Consider the following 18,926-nt stretch of genomic DNA (forward strand, 5'->3'; position numbering starts at 1 on the left):
TGAGAGCCTTTAAAAACATGATCAACTCCTACTTAGAGGTCACTTATCTTCCAGGAACAACAACAAAATACGTTACCAATATCTTCACCAAACCATCCATTTTACAACTGTGAAAAGAATTCAAATAGTCTTTAGGCGTGTTCTTCATCTTTCTCTTTGTCTTATCAACGCTGAACTAGATTTTAAGATGTTATTTCACCATATTTAATTAGCTACATGTAAGATAAGCACACCATAAATCACATTTTATTTCCACCAAAGACAACCAAAAGCTTCTTTCAGAGAATTACTTCACAATAAGAAAACAAAACATCATATGTGCAACAGCATATAAGCACTGCTTACAGAAAAAGCAGTGACAGTGGAGGTAATGACCTTGATGGCCAAGAAATATCTGGAAGAAGTAACTTGCTCTTACACCAATACTGTGTGCTGGTGCTAGAAACTGATACAGAGAATGAAAAACAGCTGTGAGAGCTCACAAACTTGCCCACCTGTAAGTTGAAGAAAGAGTCTCATCCTAACTTACACCAGGCCTCATCAGCACAGCACACAGCTGGGAGCTGTCAAGTTGCTGGTTCCAAAAGAGCAGATTCCTCCTGCATTACAAGAGCTCCCTGCTGGGAGCCTCTTCTTGCTTAAGTCTGTTGCAGCACTAGAGAGCAGCTTCTGAAGCACAACACATTTAGCATCCTAAGAAAGATGTTATTTCTGCTAGAAAAACAGATTGCATCTTGCTAAACCTCTCAGTTTAAGTTATTTCTCCATCATTCAACACAACAGCATGTTTAACAAGCTAAAAATTAGGAGAATTTTAGCAGTCTGTATTTCTGTTAAACGTATCGCTGTCCAAAACCATCACAGTAGCATCAAGTATTCAAGGTGAAATAAGTGTCACTCATTTACTCCTATTACTGATGGTCTTAAGGAAGTTCTCCATCACAAAGTGACACCCTAAATAATTAAGCCCTAAAAGTCACACAATTAAATTCACATTTCGAATACATTCACTGCTTGCATGTCCATCCATGTAAAGGCTTAAATCAAAAGGCAAATCCATGAACTTTTGCCATCCCATTTCTAACCCCTAACATCATAATTTCAACCCTAAGAATACCTGAAAATAAGGTCAATCAAGAGCATCATTTTTCTTTCTGAAAGACAGAAAATCTCGTATCTAGCATGTGACTATTGGTAATCAGAATTAGAAGAGCATGTTACTTGCAAGTAGCATGGTTAGCCTGAGAACAAGAAGTCATTAGCTGAAGTCATTTTAGACTAGATATACTTTGATTAATATTAACAATTCCTGTCCATAGTAAAGTACAACATCTGTTCTGCCAAACAGTGCCTGCCCTTATTTTACAATGCTGGGAGTCTGGGAATCATTAGTTATTATTCTTCTGGTAGACAGAGTAACTGTTAATGGAATGTCACAAATCAAATTAAGAGCAAAATTCTGACAGCATTTATGTGAGAGGTCAGAAAGTAAACACATACAGCACGTCCTTCAGCAACACGTCTGGTCCATCTGAAGTTATTCATACTAACCATTTGAGGATTCAGGATCCTTTGGTTATTTTGCTTTATAACAGATTTATACGGGCCTGAATTAATTGCAATAGTAAAAGTCAACTGAGTATTAAGCTAGGTGTTACAAATCTAAGCAGCCATAAAACCAAAAGCAAGAAGTAATGAAGAGTCCTTCAAACAATGCATTAAAAAGGGTTGTATTAGCATAGGACCATATACACAGACGTATGTACCACACTCCTGGAATGCAAAATTCAAACTACGGGGGGGAGGGAACAGGTGCTACCTGCAGCACTCATTTGCAATAGCAGCTCTTGCAGAACTGATAAATAGGAAGCACTGCTAAGTAGCCCATGTTTTACACTTCAAGTACAACCTGAAGCACAAATCCATTTTCACTCACAAAGGGTTTTATTTTTAATGCATATTTCTTCCCTTCTTTTCCTCTCTATTTTCAGCAGAGACAGGATTTTATTTTAAACAATTCTGTGTTTATCTTTGACAATGCCCCATTACGTACATGTACATGAATATTAATTCAAACTGAAGTCTGTGCAGCTTCTTTTCTGCTTTGGATTTTTCCTCGTCTTAGCCTTACTGCACACAGCTGGAAACTCAAAACAAGAAAAACAAAGAGGTAGATAAAAATCTACCTCTGTTCAAGAGGAGCATCCTGAAAATATCAGATAGGAAACATTACTTGGAGATCTTAAGTTAGCATGAGAAGTATATCATGGCCAACTGCCAAGAACCAAGGGAAAGGAAACATATCTCAAGCTAGTCTCCTAAGACTGGGTCTCATTCATCTTCACAAAGTTTGATTTCTTCATTCACCTTTGGGTTTTACAGCCTTCAGAATGTTCTTGCGCATCCAATTTCTTCCTCTGTGATCACCACAAGGCAAAAATCTGTTTTCCAGGCAAGGAGTGTGGGCTTGTTCATTCCATTTCTGTATTTTACAGAAGTACAGAAGATTTTACAAGTGAAATGAAATGGAAATTCAAAAATTCACTGACTAGGATATCTGCAATACAGCCAAGAAGAGCTGATTGCACTAGGACGGAAAGCAGAGACCCACATCGCCCGGATAATCCGGCTTTCTCTATGACAAAGTATACGTATAACTTCAGAGATCAGAAATAGGAGACCTGAAGGATTCTAGTCAGTCCTTATGCAAAGGCATGATTTTTTTTCTTACAATGCATCTTTAATAAGTTTTCCCATTTAGATATAAAATCTCTAGAACGATAGAATGTACATCACCATGGACTAACTGCATTCTAGATGCCAACCCCCAAATACATATATATAAAGATCACTTAGCTGGCATTTTGTTTTCCTTCAACCTTATCCGTGAAATTCTTTAAAATCTCCCTTTCTGGAAGGGGCACACCAATTTAAATAGATAGCAGTATTATGGGTGCAAATAGATTAGTGGTCAGATTCCTAGCAATTAGCATTTTAGAGGCAGTTTGGCTCGAAAAGAATTTGCTTTTGAGGTTCAGGAACTGAATAATAGTTGGCAAGTTGTTGCACTTTGAAGCTATATTTTATCTTTTATGTGATGCGGAATAATCACCATATAAAAATGTTTATTGGTTCTCAGAGCAGTATTAATGCAGCCTGCTACTGCAAAATGCTGAGAGGTACAACTCCTCTGCCTTTACACTTCCCTTGCTTGCTGACAGAAAGCAAAACGAGTTCCCCCTCCTGTCTTCATCAAGGAAGACACCAACTAGTGTAACATCACACAATCCTTAATTCAACCACTCGCAATAAAGACATCCCTGTTCCTGACAACGGCCTCTGGGTTTTGAAGGTTTTTCTGAAAGAAACAGGTAGAGACTGGTGTTAACCACACGGTTTGCTGACCGCCTCTCTTCACTGTGGATTCCCCTCAGACATGTCGCCCACACAAACAGCCCCTGCCAGGTGTGAGAGCTTTCTTCGAGGTGTCCAGCTGCCATCAGAACTGACAAGAACATTTTATTTTTCCCTTTTATTTATTTTTTCCCCCTCCACAAAACTATTAGCAGGGAAACACCAGCTGTAAGTTTAGTACCTCACAGGTATGTGCCAAGAGCTCCTGCGCTGCCACCAGAGCCCCAGGTGCTGCCCGCCGCTCTCCAGCCAGTCCTGAGCCCTCCAAAACCAGCCCCAGCTGCCCGGGCAGCAGCCTCGGGGTGAGGGGCAGAGGGGCACCAGCCACCCTGGGGGGGGGGACTGTGAGGAAATGGGTGCCAGCACTGCACCTCTGCCTCCTTGAAGACCCACCTCGTGATGAAAATAAGGGCAGCCGAGGCAGGGTGCCCCGTCCCAGAGTTGTTCAAGGCCAGGCTGGATGGGGCCTTGGCCAACCTGACCTAACAGGTAGCATCCCTGTCTGTGGCAGGGGGGCTGGAATTAGATCTTTAAGGTCTCTTCCAGCCCAAACCATTCTATGATTCCTCAACACCTGTGTTAGGAGGTCAGAGTTTTCTGCCAGTTGGTAATAAATTCAAGTGAAATTCCCCTGCTTTGGTCTGACACCCTTGGCAATAGACATGTGCAAACATCTTACAGCATAAGGGTCTAAAATATTTCATCTGGTCTCCTCCACGGGAAGTGGGACCTTGTTTCCTCCCTAGTCTCCTCATGGAGAAGTCAGAAATAAAAGTGCTCTTACTTCAAGTAGCCATTGTGTAGGCCACAAATTAAAATAGAAGGGGCAATTTTTGCACCTTACTCTAAAAGCTTCTTCTCCTCCCCACCAACCCCAATCTTTTAATTTTATTTTTTAATTACAGCCCAGCCAACGGCTAAAGGAGAACAGTATGTCACCAGTGCAACAGATCCCAAAACAGGTCCCAAAGTGGGGGATCTGTACCTAAAGACCATGCTGAGCAAGTGGCAAGCAGCTGGGCAGGCACCATTTTGTAGAGGAACAGCTGAAGGCAAGGGGAGCAGAGAACTGAGACTCAGGCCAAGGCAAGTTTGTAACACTGGCACGTCCAAGAAGAGATGTGAGCTGCACAGGCACTAACTTCCAGAAAGCATCATGGGGAATTGCTTTGTTCATCTCCATGATTTTTCAATAGATCTTCAAAAGCAAGGAAGTCATTAGAGGTTGCTTAAAGCAGGAAAGGCATTTATTCACCCCTCCCTTCTTACGCCTGTCAAGTTGCCTTAAAATTTTAACTACTTCATAAAACAGATGCCTTTTTTGAAGTTCATTTTACCTCCTACTGTATATATCAAAATTGTACAATAAATTCTGCTTTGTCAATAGCCTCATCTCCCTCATGACAAGTCCTGATTCCTTGTGTGGACTATGCTGCTCACAAGAAATGCCTACAGAGCACAGCAGCTTTACTGTTTCACTTCTTTAACGTGTGTTCATACATACAAAAAAGTTACAGCTACGGTTCGCTATTTCCCCTACAAACACACACACACGCAAAAAATAAAAATAAAAATAAAAATCCAGAGGAGCTTAAAATAAAGAGACAAAAATAAAGCCATCTCCATTTCCAGGCAGAAAATAGATAAATAAATTAAATGACTTATCCAAAGTTAAGTGACTTAGCCAAAGTTAAACTTGAGAAAAGTACAAACTGAAACCAAGTTTCACCCAGTCCAATACCCGAAGTTAACACCTAGAGAAGATGTATTTAACAGCTTCATTAAGGGGAAAAGAATAAGGACCTATACAAGTTACTCTCTACAAGGAAGGAGGACATCTTTACACATCTCTGTACACAATCCATTTTCTGTAATGAAAGGATTTCTTCTTACTTAATATCCATTTCAGCTAGTCAGACAGGCAGACTAAAAGACATCTTTTCTTATATTGATATTCCTCCAAAGAACAAAAAAAATCTGACATTTTAACTGAGATGAGCAAAACAATATTATTAATTCAGGTCACAGCCTACCCTACCAGAGTCTTTATTGGAAGTATTGCAAGGCATTACATGGTAAACAGTGGTGGTATTTTCACAATATTTGCCAGCAGCCATTAAGTTTTTTCATTTTACAGAGTTAATATCCAATTGCTCTTCTTTGTTATACCTCTGAAAACCTTAAAACCAACTTCAGACCAATAAATGCACACCTACCTAAAAGTTAAACACACAAGGCTAAGAACACCTCTCTCTAGTCATTGAATAGCCTCTATTTGAATTACCAATAAACTTGTTACTTCTTTACTTCTGTCAATAAAGTCATCGTCCATCCCCATTCCTCTCCCTCCCCCAGTAGGTGCCAGATCTATTGCCTGCTAACAAGGTATTTCAACAGAACACAGGAATAGGGAACCCAATTTAGTAACTAGCATGTGAGCCAACACACACCAAGGAACATGTGAAACAGATGTGGTTGAGCTATGTATTTGAGGAGCCAAGCTCTCTTAACAGTGATTCTACAATAGGCTACCTCCATCCTAATTCTGGTGTCTGCCTTAAATCATGTCTTTCCAAGGAGGAGACAAGAAATCTACTAGAATAACACAATTTTCTTTCTACAAGCTGAAAAAGAATCAGAGCAAGTCCATGCCCATACACACACACACAAAAGTAATACAAGTGTTTTAGTACAGAGCAAGATTTGAGTATTTTGTTTCTTGTTGCATTTTTCCTTTAAAAACTCCAATTAACTCCTCCACAACGCCTGTCAACAGAACTCTGTTGCATAGTCATTCTAATTCTTTATAAAAGTGATAAAGCAGCAATGGGATTTTTCTTTTTTCCTTCCTCTTTTATCAAAGTAGAAAATTCTGCATTTGTATTTTTGAACAACTGCCAAAGAGTATCCAGTCATAAGACATTTTCTCCCTCTGTCCTTCACACAAAGTGACGTGAAGGGGCCAGGAAGCTGTATTAATAATGCAGATAGGGAATCCCCAGCAGCCCTAGAGGCAGAACAAACTGCTCTGTAGGATCATTCCCATATTCAGTGTCTCCAGAGCAAGCATACTGTGACCTGAGCACATCAGGAAAGCCCTAGCAAATCTAAAGGCTCAGGGGGACTTTGCAGCCTGTACGCATTAGATTAGATATACTCTAGAGATCAAGCAGTGTCTTGGGAACAGCTTGGAGAGGAAAGTGCAAAGCTTACTTAAAGTCAATGTGCTACACTCAGTGTCAAAAGCACTCCTGTGCCTCCAGCTGCTGAGCTCCAGGAAACCAAAGAAAGCTCGGATGGTATTGTCTGAGGTAATGGCACTTTTCTGTTGTTTGTTTGTTCTACCTCACCCCACCCCAACTCTTTTCTTGTCCCTTCCAGCCTACTGCCTGAAGTTTTACTATGGAGGAGCTAAGGAGGAGAGCACAGGCAACAAGCCAATAGAAAGACACAAAGAGAGAAACGTTGCTCATTATCAAGTAAAGATTGGGTCTTGAATGATGTACATTTGAAGAACTCTGATGCACCTAAAAACTTGCAAATGTTACTAATCCTGACAGAACAAAACTGGGTGCCCTCGTCCAAAAATGGATCTTTAATAAGTAAAATTAAAAATTGAGTCCATAAGGATTAAGTGGAAATGTGGAAGAATGAACTTCAGGGACTAGTCTATGAGCATTGATTCAGATTTCGGGAAGGGTTTTTCACTGAGGTCTGTATTGACATAAGCTACAAACTCTTAGTAAATAAAAACAGTTGCGTAGAGAAAAGGGGAGTTTGTGGTAGGCCTCAGGTTTTTGTCTCTGGTTAAAATCTAGCTATGTTGAACAGTCAACACAACATCCTCCATCAGCTTATAGTAATATTATGTAAAATACATCATTACTCTGTAACATCATTAACGCGTGTTATAAGTATTATAGCTCAGTAGGGGTCGGTGTATTTTTATTTTAAAAGTGACTATGTAAAAGTAAAGCTCCAAACTGGGAAGGTGTACAAATTATGGCCTATGTCTTCTGTCATTTGTAACTCCCAGTGCTGCTCAGCTGAAGTTCAGTAACCTATTACACAAAGGAATTGGCAAGAAAATTTTGAGTACAGAACAAAGTACTCCACAGTCTGTTCCAGGATGGCTGTATTATTTGCTCTTGTGATTTTTTTCTGAAAATTGATATTGAAAGAAAACAAGTTATTTTTTAAATAGTACAAGTCCCACTGGAGAAGGCAACTAATACTTTGATAAATTTCTAATTATTATCAAATTTTAACAGTTTGTAATGGCACACACAGAGCAACATAGACCAGAATTAGCTAGAGGCATAGGTCTCAGAGCCAAGCTTTTGCTATTAGCAGCCAAATTCAATGAGTTCCTAATCATTAAGCTTAAAAACGTTCAAATTCCAGACTTCATGTTTCCTCCTCAAATAAAAGCATCTCTGTGAGCTTAAATTTTTATCCACAATTTTAGCTTGAGTTTTATAGTTATTTATTGCTATGCCACACTGATAACTAGAAACAGACACACATTAGAATGACATCTTCAAAAGTCTGTTCACTCCCTTCCAATGCATACCTGTTCTCTAGTAATCCTCCATGCACATAAGACTTGTAAGACCAGGAAATCTTTGTGTGAAGATTCTTCCCAAGTTCCCATTCCCAGAAACTGGTGTTGAAAAGTTCCAGTGCAGATGCAGCTGAGGCTGATCCATTGCCCTAAAAATTTAAGTCTTAAGTCTCATTTTCTTTTGTTACCTGTGATATGTGGGACATGCAGACCATCTCCTATTTGCAAGAACAGATAAGAGTTGCCAAGCAAACCCCAAAATCTCTACAGAGAGCTCATTTTACTAATACCAATGTTACTCCATCTACCACCTCTACAGAGAGCACTTAGCGCTTCTACAGAGAGTTTAAGTTTTACATCTCCATTTTTCACGATCAGCCTCAGACAACTCTACTCACTTCCAAACACCTGTCATCTCCCAATATCGGCAATAGGAAAGCCAATAATTGGTCTCAGCAAAAAAAATAGACCCCTCACGGGGACAGAGTATATATTCCACCTGCAAACATGGCTGCCCCCTGTCCCCCAGCGTGTCTAAGCTGAGAGATGCTATCAACAATCCAGCATTTACATTGCCTGGATCCAAAAACTGCCTTTACCAATTACACTTACATTATATGAAACTGTGTACTCTCTACATTCATTACTACCGGACATGCAAGTCATGGTAATATGGAACTTGTATAGGTGACAGTTTATGTCAGCACAAACCTCTGTGAAAAACCCTTCCCAAAATCTGAATCAATGCTCATAGACTAGTCCCTAGCACTAAAGTGTTTATTTATTTAAGGATGGAGAGCCGCGACCAACAACATGTACATGTAGGCAGAACTGCATGACATTCTTGAACTGGAGGAAAAATTTAAATTACTGCAGTGGTAAATGTAAATCAGTTCTGAGACCCAGACACCTAATTGTCCATTAGGATATCAAAAAACAGATTCTTCTTTTAATTTAATAGTCTTCTAAAAGGGTACCCAAGAAAATGCTAAGCATTACTCATGGTGGAACTACAGGATGGAGCTTTTGACTCATGACTCATCCAATATAAGTGAAAGCAGTTCATAAGCAGATTCTGAAAAGTTTCAAAGCACAAGATGAATTTACCTTTAAATAAACCATTTCAGTAAAAAGGAAAAAAAAAATCAGTTACAGGAAACATAGGACAGTGGTTACAGCTAGGGAATGAAAATAAGAAAGCCATCCTGCTTTCTACAACAGGGTTTGTTACCAACTTCCAGGCTTCAGAGCAAGTTATTTAACTTTTCCACATCCTGAAGTGATGGCATGTCCAATGCTTCTATTCTTGTCAGTGCCAATGTGACTGATTAAATGTACAACAACGTTTTTGGAGTGGGTTTTTCCTGTAGTTTTGTTTAAAGCCCTTGAACCTCAAGTTGATTTTGAAATGTCTGACCAAGTCTAGTTCTGAGAATTGAAGAGTTTATACTTGTGAAACTGGAATGCCTAGTACACACAAAAAGTAATTAAAAGAATGGGGGATGATTGACCACTGACAGGAGATAACTGAAGGGGAGTTCAGTAGTTAAAAACATGGGGAAAAGGTCAGGAATTTTAACTTCCTATGATCTCTAAAAGATTGGAAGAATAAAGCAGAGCAAATTCAAAACTCACATAGGAAATGCTTTTTCATTAAATTTTGCCACTAATGAAGTCACTGCAACTCAGAAGCCAGTATCACAGAATGGCTGAGGTCAGAAAGCACCTCAGCAAACCTCATAGAAGAGCGCATTTAAGGGGAAGAGAAGTTATCATTTATTTATTTATTTATTTTATAATCAATTCTTGCACCTCAGGACAGTAGCTACCTGTATTGCTTTTACTCCTCTTCACACGTCAATGAAAGTTTGGCTTCTGTTTCTAGCTGAATACCAACCTCTTCCACAATAACGTGGGGCTGAACAGAAGAACTAGAGGCAAGCCCATGGCCAGGAGGAGTCAATTGAAAGGACAGAGACACATTAAAGCACCCAACAGGCCTAACTGATTTCAAGCAGCGAAATAAATCCAAACTGGATGCTACATTTAGGAGTTGAAATTGACTGGGTCCTTTCTAAAATTACAAGTACAAAACACAAACTCCTGCAAATAATTATCAGGTCATATACCCATAAAAGTCAAGAGAAGATATTTTATTACCTGCTCATCTTACTTATTTACAGAATAGAGCCAATATTAGTCAGCACAAGTAGCTGTTTGCAAGCAAGAAGGCTTCAATCAGGAAGGAAGGAAGGTAATTAAAATGAGGGAAATCCAAAACACAGTTATACCTACCAATCATGTCATCTAAATTGTACTATTTTATTCATTAAAAATAAAGCTTTGAAACAAAGATGCCATATTTTATGCAAGTTCTTGATTACCTTTCTGCCGAGGGAGCATGTAATTTACAAGAAAGAGGACTTAAAGCTTTAAGTGCCTCTGACTTAATTCAGCATGCTGTATTGATGGTCCCATTTAGATGATTCCATTTTAGGCCCCTCTAACGCATTAAAGGCATGACTTACTCACATCCATTTGGCTAATGATCCCCTACTGCTCTAAAGTAAATGACAGCTATTTACAGTAAATTATTCAATTAGATAGAGGGAAGTGCAGTATTCATTTTATATTGTTTGACATGGCAAAACAGAAGTGTGCAAGAAGGCAGGTGGGGCATTTTAATCTTTCAGAATCAATTGTTTAATCCACAGCAAGAAAATATGCTCCACAGAACTCATCACCATCAGAATTTTATTGTAAATATTCTAAGAGGTACCGAAGTGTTGCAACGCCAGATAATATAATTCTACCCACTTCAGAAGTCAGCCATCATACAATGCAAGGAATGCTACTAGCCAGCATCATATAGAACGGCATTGCTGTAACCATAATTTCAATTTACAGATAAGGGAATTTTTCTTTCTTTAAATACATGCTAACAGGTTATCTAGGAAACCAATTTCCCCTTTAAAAAAATTAGAAGTGAGCAATCCCAAATCCCATTTATTTATAATGGGATTTATACTACTAATTGCATACCTCACTCTCAGAGAGAGGACAGTCTCCCAAGACATTTGGACAGAGGGATATTTTTATTTCATTTAATCCAAGGGGAGGACAATTCAGCTGCCATTACAAATTAAGGAAGGGAATTCAGAAAAATAATCAAATAAAGGACAAGCTAGCTAAAAGAGAATTTCTCCTTATTATGGGTATAAGATCAAAGTCCAAGGCACAGGTAAAGCTGCTATGCATCTTGAGCCTGCCAGTGAGCATGCTTTGCACAGTTCCCAGGTCTCCTAGCATTTAACAGAGGAAAAGAAGAAACAGTATCATATCTGAGCCCTCTTAGCTTGCCCTGGTTCTGGAGACACTTCTGCAAACCTGGAGCACTGCAGAACAAGTACCAGGCACCCCCAATAGAAGAACACTTTCCTCTGGCTGTCTTGCCAATGCATTTAATTTTCTACAGGCAGAGGGCCAAGCTCAGCAGGCACAGCTTCTGCTAAGTTTAATGGAAGTTGCACTTGCCTACGCCAGCAAGTGAAATTTGCCTCGGGGACTATGAGCATCACAAAACAAAATACAACTCTAGCCAGCTTCTGTATGAAAAGGGTGTATTTGAAAGGCTACAGAATGGACTAATCAGTTTTCCTTTATTTCACCTCCTCTCAAGCTGCTGGCACAATGAAACCCTTCCTACTCTTCACATGTATTCATGCACTTGCATGAGCAGGGATTCGAGGCCAGCTGTTTGTAGCGATGGGCTTCATCAGAAGACCAGCTCGCTGCCGCTAGACTGCCTGGGGTGTTAACCAAGATTTGGTGCCCACATATGCAAAAGCGCTGGCCATTTTGTACAGACCTCCAACACACAGCTCCTGAATTCCTAAGGAGGGTCTGCATTTCAGTCACTCCAGGGGCAATTTTCTGCAGTTTGGTTCTTATTTTGCTAGCTACCTTCCCCTCTTATGAAGGATTTAAGTCCTAGCTCCACAAGAACCAAATATATCTATCAAATATTGGTCCAGATCTACAGTATCTCTAAATGACAGATGCCATGACAATTGTTACCAGACAGGCTACTCCATTATTACTTGCAGAAACTCCCTCTATTTGAAATACTTTTTAGAGGATATTATAATACAAGTAATACTAATAATAATGCTAGACCTTAGCAAGGAGCACTGCAGTGTTTCAGCCTCTATAGTGGCTCTCGGCTTTACCTGTACCTCTTCACACAATGTCTTCCTTGTTCTCCCTCCTGCTCTCAGACTAAACATACTGATACCTGCTAACATCCCCCTGATGCACAAGCAAGTGGCTCAGACTTGCATTCTTGTATGCAGGCATGCAATGATCCTCTGAGAAGTTCCACAGTTACTTTCGGCTGAAAAATTACCTGCCTGAAAGGCACTGAGTTAAACCAGATTGCAAGCTAAGGTCTTCATCTAGTAAGAAGTTCAGGATAGTGAAAACACTTAACATTGCCCTTGAAATCACCCAGCAAGCCAAAGCTAATAATTTCAGATGGGAAAAAAAAAAAAAAAAAAAAAAAAAAGAATAGTGTGAATTTGAATCCACGTTTTTAATAGTTTAATTCACTAAAGTGGAGCTCTCTTCACTAAATAATTAACATTTGTATTTCTGTAGTTCTGAAATCCCCCAGATAGCCAAACAGGAAAGTCCAGAGCAACTGAGACATTCAAGGTACCTTGCCAATAAAGGTGCTACCCATCATAATCTCTCTGAGCAGTATTTAAAATGAAATATTGTGCATACAAAGTAGTATACATATTTCTGAACAGTTGTTTAGCACAGGCTGCTTAGAGTAACCAAAGCTAGAAGACACTGAAGTGGAGGAGGCTGGAGGAGCCAGTGCTGCACCTCTTTTTCCCTGGCTCTTCACAGAGGTCCCTCCCTGGGACCAAGCTGTGATGGGCTGTGCTGGGTGCCCGTGCAGGTGTTGGTGGCACAGCTCAGCAGGCCACTCACTCCAGCTGCACCAGTGCGGCCAGGCTGGCTTGAGAACGTGGCTGGTATGGCTGCCAAGAAAATAAGAGCATCAATTGGAAGGAAGGACTTGGCCCAGGATGTCACTTGACATCACCTCCTTTTAGATGGCACAGGGAGGAACGTTTAGGCACAGGGACTTACAGCTTCCATGCCCTCATCCTCACTTACAGCCAGTCCCTGCCATCCCTGACATTCAGAAATTTCTCCAGAACAAGCACGTTAACTGCTCCAGACAGACTTGATTCACAACCAGTACTTCCAGAACGCTCAGACATGCCTTACTAAGAGGCAGAACACAGTGCAGTTATATCAAAATACCGTACGGCTTCTCTCCTCCGCCTTATGCAAGTGCACTGCACTCTCACTCATATTGCAATTAACAGACATCAGGGTCCAGGAGCACTCATCAGCTACAATATGGCAGAATGATTAGTGCCCCCAGCCCTGCTCCCGTAACATCAAATTTGGTTTGTTTTGAGGGTGTTTTCTGAAGATCTTTGACATCATTTTCTAGCTATGGTAATACTTAGATTAAAAAAAAGGAACAGATAACATTTCCATATGAGGTACTGAGTATAGTGTCTTGTAATGGCCCCTCTCCCTAATTTCATAATGCATACATGTTTAAATAAATTATACACAGAACATTTTTTACAGCACCAACCACAAAGCAGAACCACTCCCTGAGGCTTTCCAGGTCTCCCACAATTGCAGCAGCTTTTTAATATGTCTGTAGAAGTGGAACACTAGCATTTATTTATTAATATTTTTTTCCTCAACAACCAGAAATCACCTTTCTCCTCACAAGTCTTATGAATGCTCTCTGCAGTCTTATACTTTGGAGATAGAAATGGGAGGAGAGAAGCAAGAGCAGTCTCAAAGGATATGAGAAAAGATAGGAAAGAAGCATTTACTCTAGAGAGGCACGTGCATTGAAAGGGACCGTGATTTGGTTTGAAAAACAAGCAAAAGATGTGACACAAAAAAGCCTCCTTACACCCTAAGCTTCTAGCTTTGTGTGTCAGTCTGTTGGAGACAGTAAATCCCTGGAGCTTCAGCAATGATGAGAACACATTTCAGGCACAGTGCTGTTACATGTTATTCATATGTCCTGCAACCAGACAATCCATGTTGGCTACATTTTTCTCTGGAAAATCAACAAGATAATTTGGCTTTTTGTCTTTTAATCCTCCTAACTTTTCTTCATTTAATGATTTTTCCAGAAGTGCTTAAAATCAAGTATATTTTGAGAAGTTACAAAATCTTGCATATAAAGACTCAAATGCCTATAAATAAATGAATACCCTGTTTTCTGGAATTCTAATCATTTCTGCTTTCTATTTCATCCCCATTAAAGGGCAATCTCCAGAGCATTTTTATGACTGCTGCATATTCATTCCTGTTTTTTTTTTTTTATTATTTTATTTTTATTTTTTTCCATTAAAGAAAGTCTATTGATTAACTGATTTTGTAACTTGCATCCAAGTGCAGGTCCCAGCAGGAAAAAAAAAAAGTGCATATGAATATTGGGACCTTTATATCTTATAAGGTAGAAAAATATCAGCACTGCTAAGGCAAATCTCTTTCTAGTTCAAAATCAACCTAGAGATATTTATCCCCAAAGCCATCTATCAGCAGGGTGATGCCGTACAATGCTAGGCATGGGAGAGCTCCAAGCTGACACCGACAAATCTATCTTCCAAACATCAGTCATCATGGCCCTGCAGATGCTGTTCTGAAGCTGAGATGCAAGATTAACGTGGTGCTTTAGACAAACTAGGGGGGGCTCTGTTGCTTGAAAGATGCAGAAATCTCTACACCTCACTTGCTATAAATCAGTATCCAACAGCTCTGTGTAGTATGGCCATGGTGTAACATTTTGAGAGAAATCCAGCTCCAAGCATGTGCTGACCTCACGATCACCAATGACATTTTGTCAGGGTGAGATTCAATGCTGAATTTTTATTAAATTGGCCATGTAACCCAGGGGTAGCAGGAAGCTTTGCTGGTTAGCATGGGCACTTGGAGAAGACGGGGGATGGAGCCCTGGGTGTACCAACACTCCTCAATCTCCTGGCTTCTCACCCCCTCTCTTCTGCCCACAATTGCTCCTCACAATTGTGACCTCTTCAAGCTGTCAAACCCCATCACCAGGCATACACCCAACCTTACAGTAATGACTCCATGAAAATAGGAAAACAAATCAGACTTTCTTTCATCCATATGCAGATTTCTGTGAGCACCTTAAGGAGAAAGTAAGAAGGGGAAAAAAAAAAAAACAGCCACACCACACACCTAAAGTAATCTTAGTTCAGCTGTGATTTGGCAAAAATCCTATGCAGCAACAAGATTTTCCTTTTAGCTAGCAAACAGATCCCATTTCCCTTTTTTCCAGGGCCCACATCCGTATATTCAGCTATAGTTTTGGTATCAGCATTTATAGCTTTCATATGGTTGCTATTTCTAAGGAAACCACTTCCTCAGTATAGACACAGTTAGTATATATATATTTTTAATGTTGCTCTAGATTTGGCAGAGTATCTGTAAGAGTGAGGGAGAGGGGAGAGGAGAGACCACAAGGGATAGAAAAAGGACCAAAAGAAATTAAAGGTAAGTATGTTTCTTAAGAGACAGGAAATCGAATACAAAAAATGCACTGGGAAATTTTTTTTTCGAGTTTGCCTTCTGTCTTTATTTTCTCAGTATGGGAAATAGCATCTCAGCTATTCAGATCTTTCTATGCAGCACAGACTGGGCATTTTTCTGCCTCCATTTTCTTTCTGTTCTAAACAGCTGAGCATGAGGCAAAAATGAAGCCTGCTCCAGCAGGCAAGGGACAGGCTTGGTTTTTATTTTGCAATCTCAGTACTAAGTTTACAAACAGCAATTACAAAATATGTAAACTCTTCAGGCTCCAAGACAAAGACTGGCATTAAATACTGCGGGGCTTTTAAAGAAGACTGTAACCCCAGTCCTCATCTTGCCCTGGACTGAGATACAGTCTCTCAGGAGCAGGCCTTTGCCTACCTTAACAGTTTACAGATCAATGCATTAAACTGGTAAAGACAAGTCTAAGAACCAAAAGCGTGTTTCAGTCTGCCGTCGATGTGTTGCATGGATTGACGTCAAGCATTGCAGCTGCTTGCTCCATCACACTGTAGCAGAATGATTTTTTTGACACATAATAAATACTGCCTACAAAAAGCAACCAGCCACCCATCCTGAAACATCGCACCTGGCCTGTAACAAACAGGAGTCTGGGAAAAAAAATCCAAAGATCCACTATGGGCACAATCAATGCATTCAAACTCCCTTGCATTTGGGAAAGACATGCTTAAATCCCACAAGCAGTGTATGCTTGGCAGTATAGCTCCTTTTTGTGAACAAAGTCAGCATTTGCAAGTTACTCAGATCCTAATCTTTGAGTACAAGTTGACCTAGTTTTAATTCTTCCTGCGCTTGCCTCTTTGAATAGGTTTGCTTTGTCAACTGCAATGCTTGGCAAATTATGGAACCTAGGCAGCCCTCAAAGATCACTCCCAACAATATTTTTGTATTTTCTCCTGGCAGCTCTCTGATAACGCCAAAATTAACGTATATATATTTTATGCTTGTTTCATCTGCCATTGGAAATTCAGCTGTAATCTTAAAACAGCTGACGATCACCAGGTCTTTCAGTTCCAGTGAACAAGTTTTCCAACATGTTTTTTCTCCAAATGAAAGAAGATCTTGTGAAGCAAATCTTGAAGAACAAGATATTTCAAGGAATCACACAGATTCAAAGGATCAGGTTTTCAAATAAAGAAAACATAGCAAAAAGCATCAGAATTCTTTTCTAAATTTTATGTACACTGATTCTCTGTGTCAAATATATATGGCTTCCAGGCTAACAAAGAACATCTCTGACATCTGAATTGGAAAATGACTTTTCTGAAACTAAATATGATGTTTTAATACAGATCTATTAGGAACATAACCTAGAGTGAAGCAACAGGCTCTGTTTTACTGGAGGACAGCAAAGATGCAAGAGATGGCAATCATGGAGCAGAGCCAGTTTATACCAGATGAAAATATGGCTCACTCCCCTTGCCATAGAGAGCTACAATCCAAAAATACTGTGCAATGACCCAGGTTTATTAACGTGTACTTCCTCTGAAATTTTCATATCCTGTCCTGACGTAGGTAGTGACCGAGATATACGTGACGTATATGCAGTACATGTGATGCCATGAGCCATCTCTGGAGAAAATGCAGCATCTCTGGGTATCACTTCCCTACACAGAGAACTTTTCCCCCTATACACTGGTCTGTTATATTGCAGCAGGGGGCTGGTAATTGCAAATGGAGAGCTGCTTTTCTGCAGGATCAGAGCACAGGCCAAAACTATCACTTCTGAAGTTCTATACAGGATACATAGTTATTTTAATAGTAACAACTAAACAGGCATGATCAGCAACCAGACAGTAAAGAAAACACTCATTTCTGTTGTCGCTATTAGCTAGAGCATATGAAAAATTATTTTAAAAGCAAAAGACTTTGGAGGCATGTCACAAAAAGCAGAAACATTTAGTTGCCCTTCCTAAAGACTTGCTACTTCATCGACAATTTTTAGGAACTAGTTACTGTAAGTGGTTTGCTACGAAGGATTTTGATCACGCAAAATGTTCAACTAATAAATTAATTAGTAAAACATCACATTAATTACTGCCCTAATTAAAATGATCTGCTCTGAACAAAATGAAACACAGATATCCGTATCACTATGAAGAAAGGCAACGTTCGCTTCCAGTCAAAGACTGGGATCTTGGCGCCGGCGATCACCTCGTTTTGCAGCAATTACAACCATGTTTACAGCTACAAAAATTAAAAGCAATCAGATCAACCAAGAAGCGAATAAGAAATCATTCCTTCTAAAAGCAAACCGATCCTTTGGATTACATGACATAAAAAGGCTCGCATTTGTGTTTAGAAGCAGTTTTCAAAGCTATGAATCAAAAACAACAGAGAAGCCAACGTAATAATGCAATATAGATGTCAAGTTCCATTTGTTTTTCACAACATTGAAACCCAGTTTAGTACTTCGGCATGACATTTACTTTCATATCTTTTAATCCATGTCTGTTGTCCTAACAGACAAGCAGACAGATACCCTGTGAGCCACTTTTTCACACTAAAGGACTTCCTTGTGCATTTCTGCCCGCTGTGGGCCTGCAGAGAGGAGAGCAGGAGAGGAGCGATAAATGCTCTAGCCTTGCACGGGTTTATTGCAGCTGCACGCCACACTGAGCACCATCACGTAATTAATTTAGATAGGCTCACTATAGAGGAGAATGAGAGGAGTTTTTTGGTTTTATTGATGTTTAGTAACTTTACGTTTCTACCTAAGATTTAAAAGTTGACGATCCTAACAAGACAACAACTAACAATGCTCTTTTTCTGGACAGAAGTAAAAAAGCATTTGCCTCATATCCGCATATTAATCCTCATATTCATCAGCTATATCCTTGCAAATGATTTCAAGCTAGTGTACCTAGCCCCCAGTGCTGGCAGGGTATAACCACATCTGTTCAAACTTCCTTCCACTCTTCTTATAACACGTGTGGAGACAGTGATTTGGAGAATGAGAAATAATGCAGCACCTTTGGCAACATGCTTCCCTTCAGATTCTCTCCCTCCTTTCTTCCCATCACCAGAGGCAAGGAGCAGCTGCTGTGCAGGCTTCATGCTGGCTTGTAAGTGTCCTCACAAGTTGTTCTCTCAGGAACATCTGCAGGACCTGTACAGCCTCAGCCATCTATCCAATAATTACATACTCAAACTGACTTCAAATCGGTCGAGCAAATAGTTTTTGCTCATACAATGTAGCAGGCTCTACTGATTTTGCCATTCTAGTGAACAGTGTCCTACCCATTATTTTGGATACCACTGG

At 39.9% G+C, this 18,926-nt stretch overlaps 1 protein-coding gene across 5 annotated transcripts in view; it reads right to left on the reverse strand.

The window, feature by feature from the left end:
* The window catches only part of INSC (INSC spindle orientation adaptor protein), a 128,152-nt gene that overhangs the window by 91,660 nt on the left and 17,566 nt on the right, over nt 1-18,926 (reverse strand). Inside the window, exons 1-2 of one of the 5 annotated variants that reach the window (XM_035328673.1) lie at nt 12,977-12,987; nt 5,259-5,264 (exon numbers count right to left, since the gene is read on the reverse strand). The exons of the other annotated variants lie outside the window; for them this stretch is intronic. The gene's annotated coding sequence lies outside the window, so the exon portion shown is untranslated. Of the gene's footprint in view, nt 1-5,258; nt 5,265-12,976; nt 12,988-18,926 lie in introns of those variants that run through there. 5 annotated transcript variants of the gene reach the window in all.

Source organism: Oxyura jamaicensis, chromosome 5 (genome assembly GCF_011077185.1).
Source record: "Oxyura jamaicensis isolate SHBP4307 breed ruddy duck chromosome 5, BPBGC_Ojam_1.0, whole genome shotgun sequence".
Classification (NCBI taxonomy): domain Eukaryota; kingdom Metazoa; phylum Chordata; class Aves; order Anseriformes; family Anatidae; genus Oxyura; species Oxyura jamaicensis.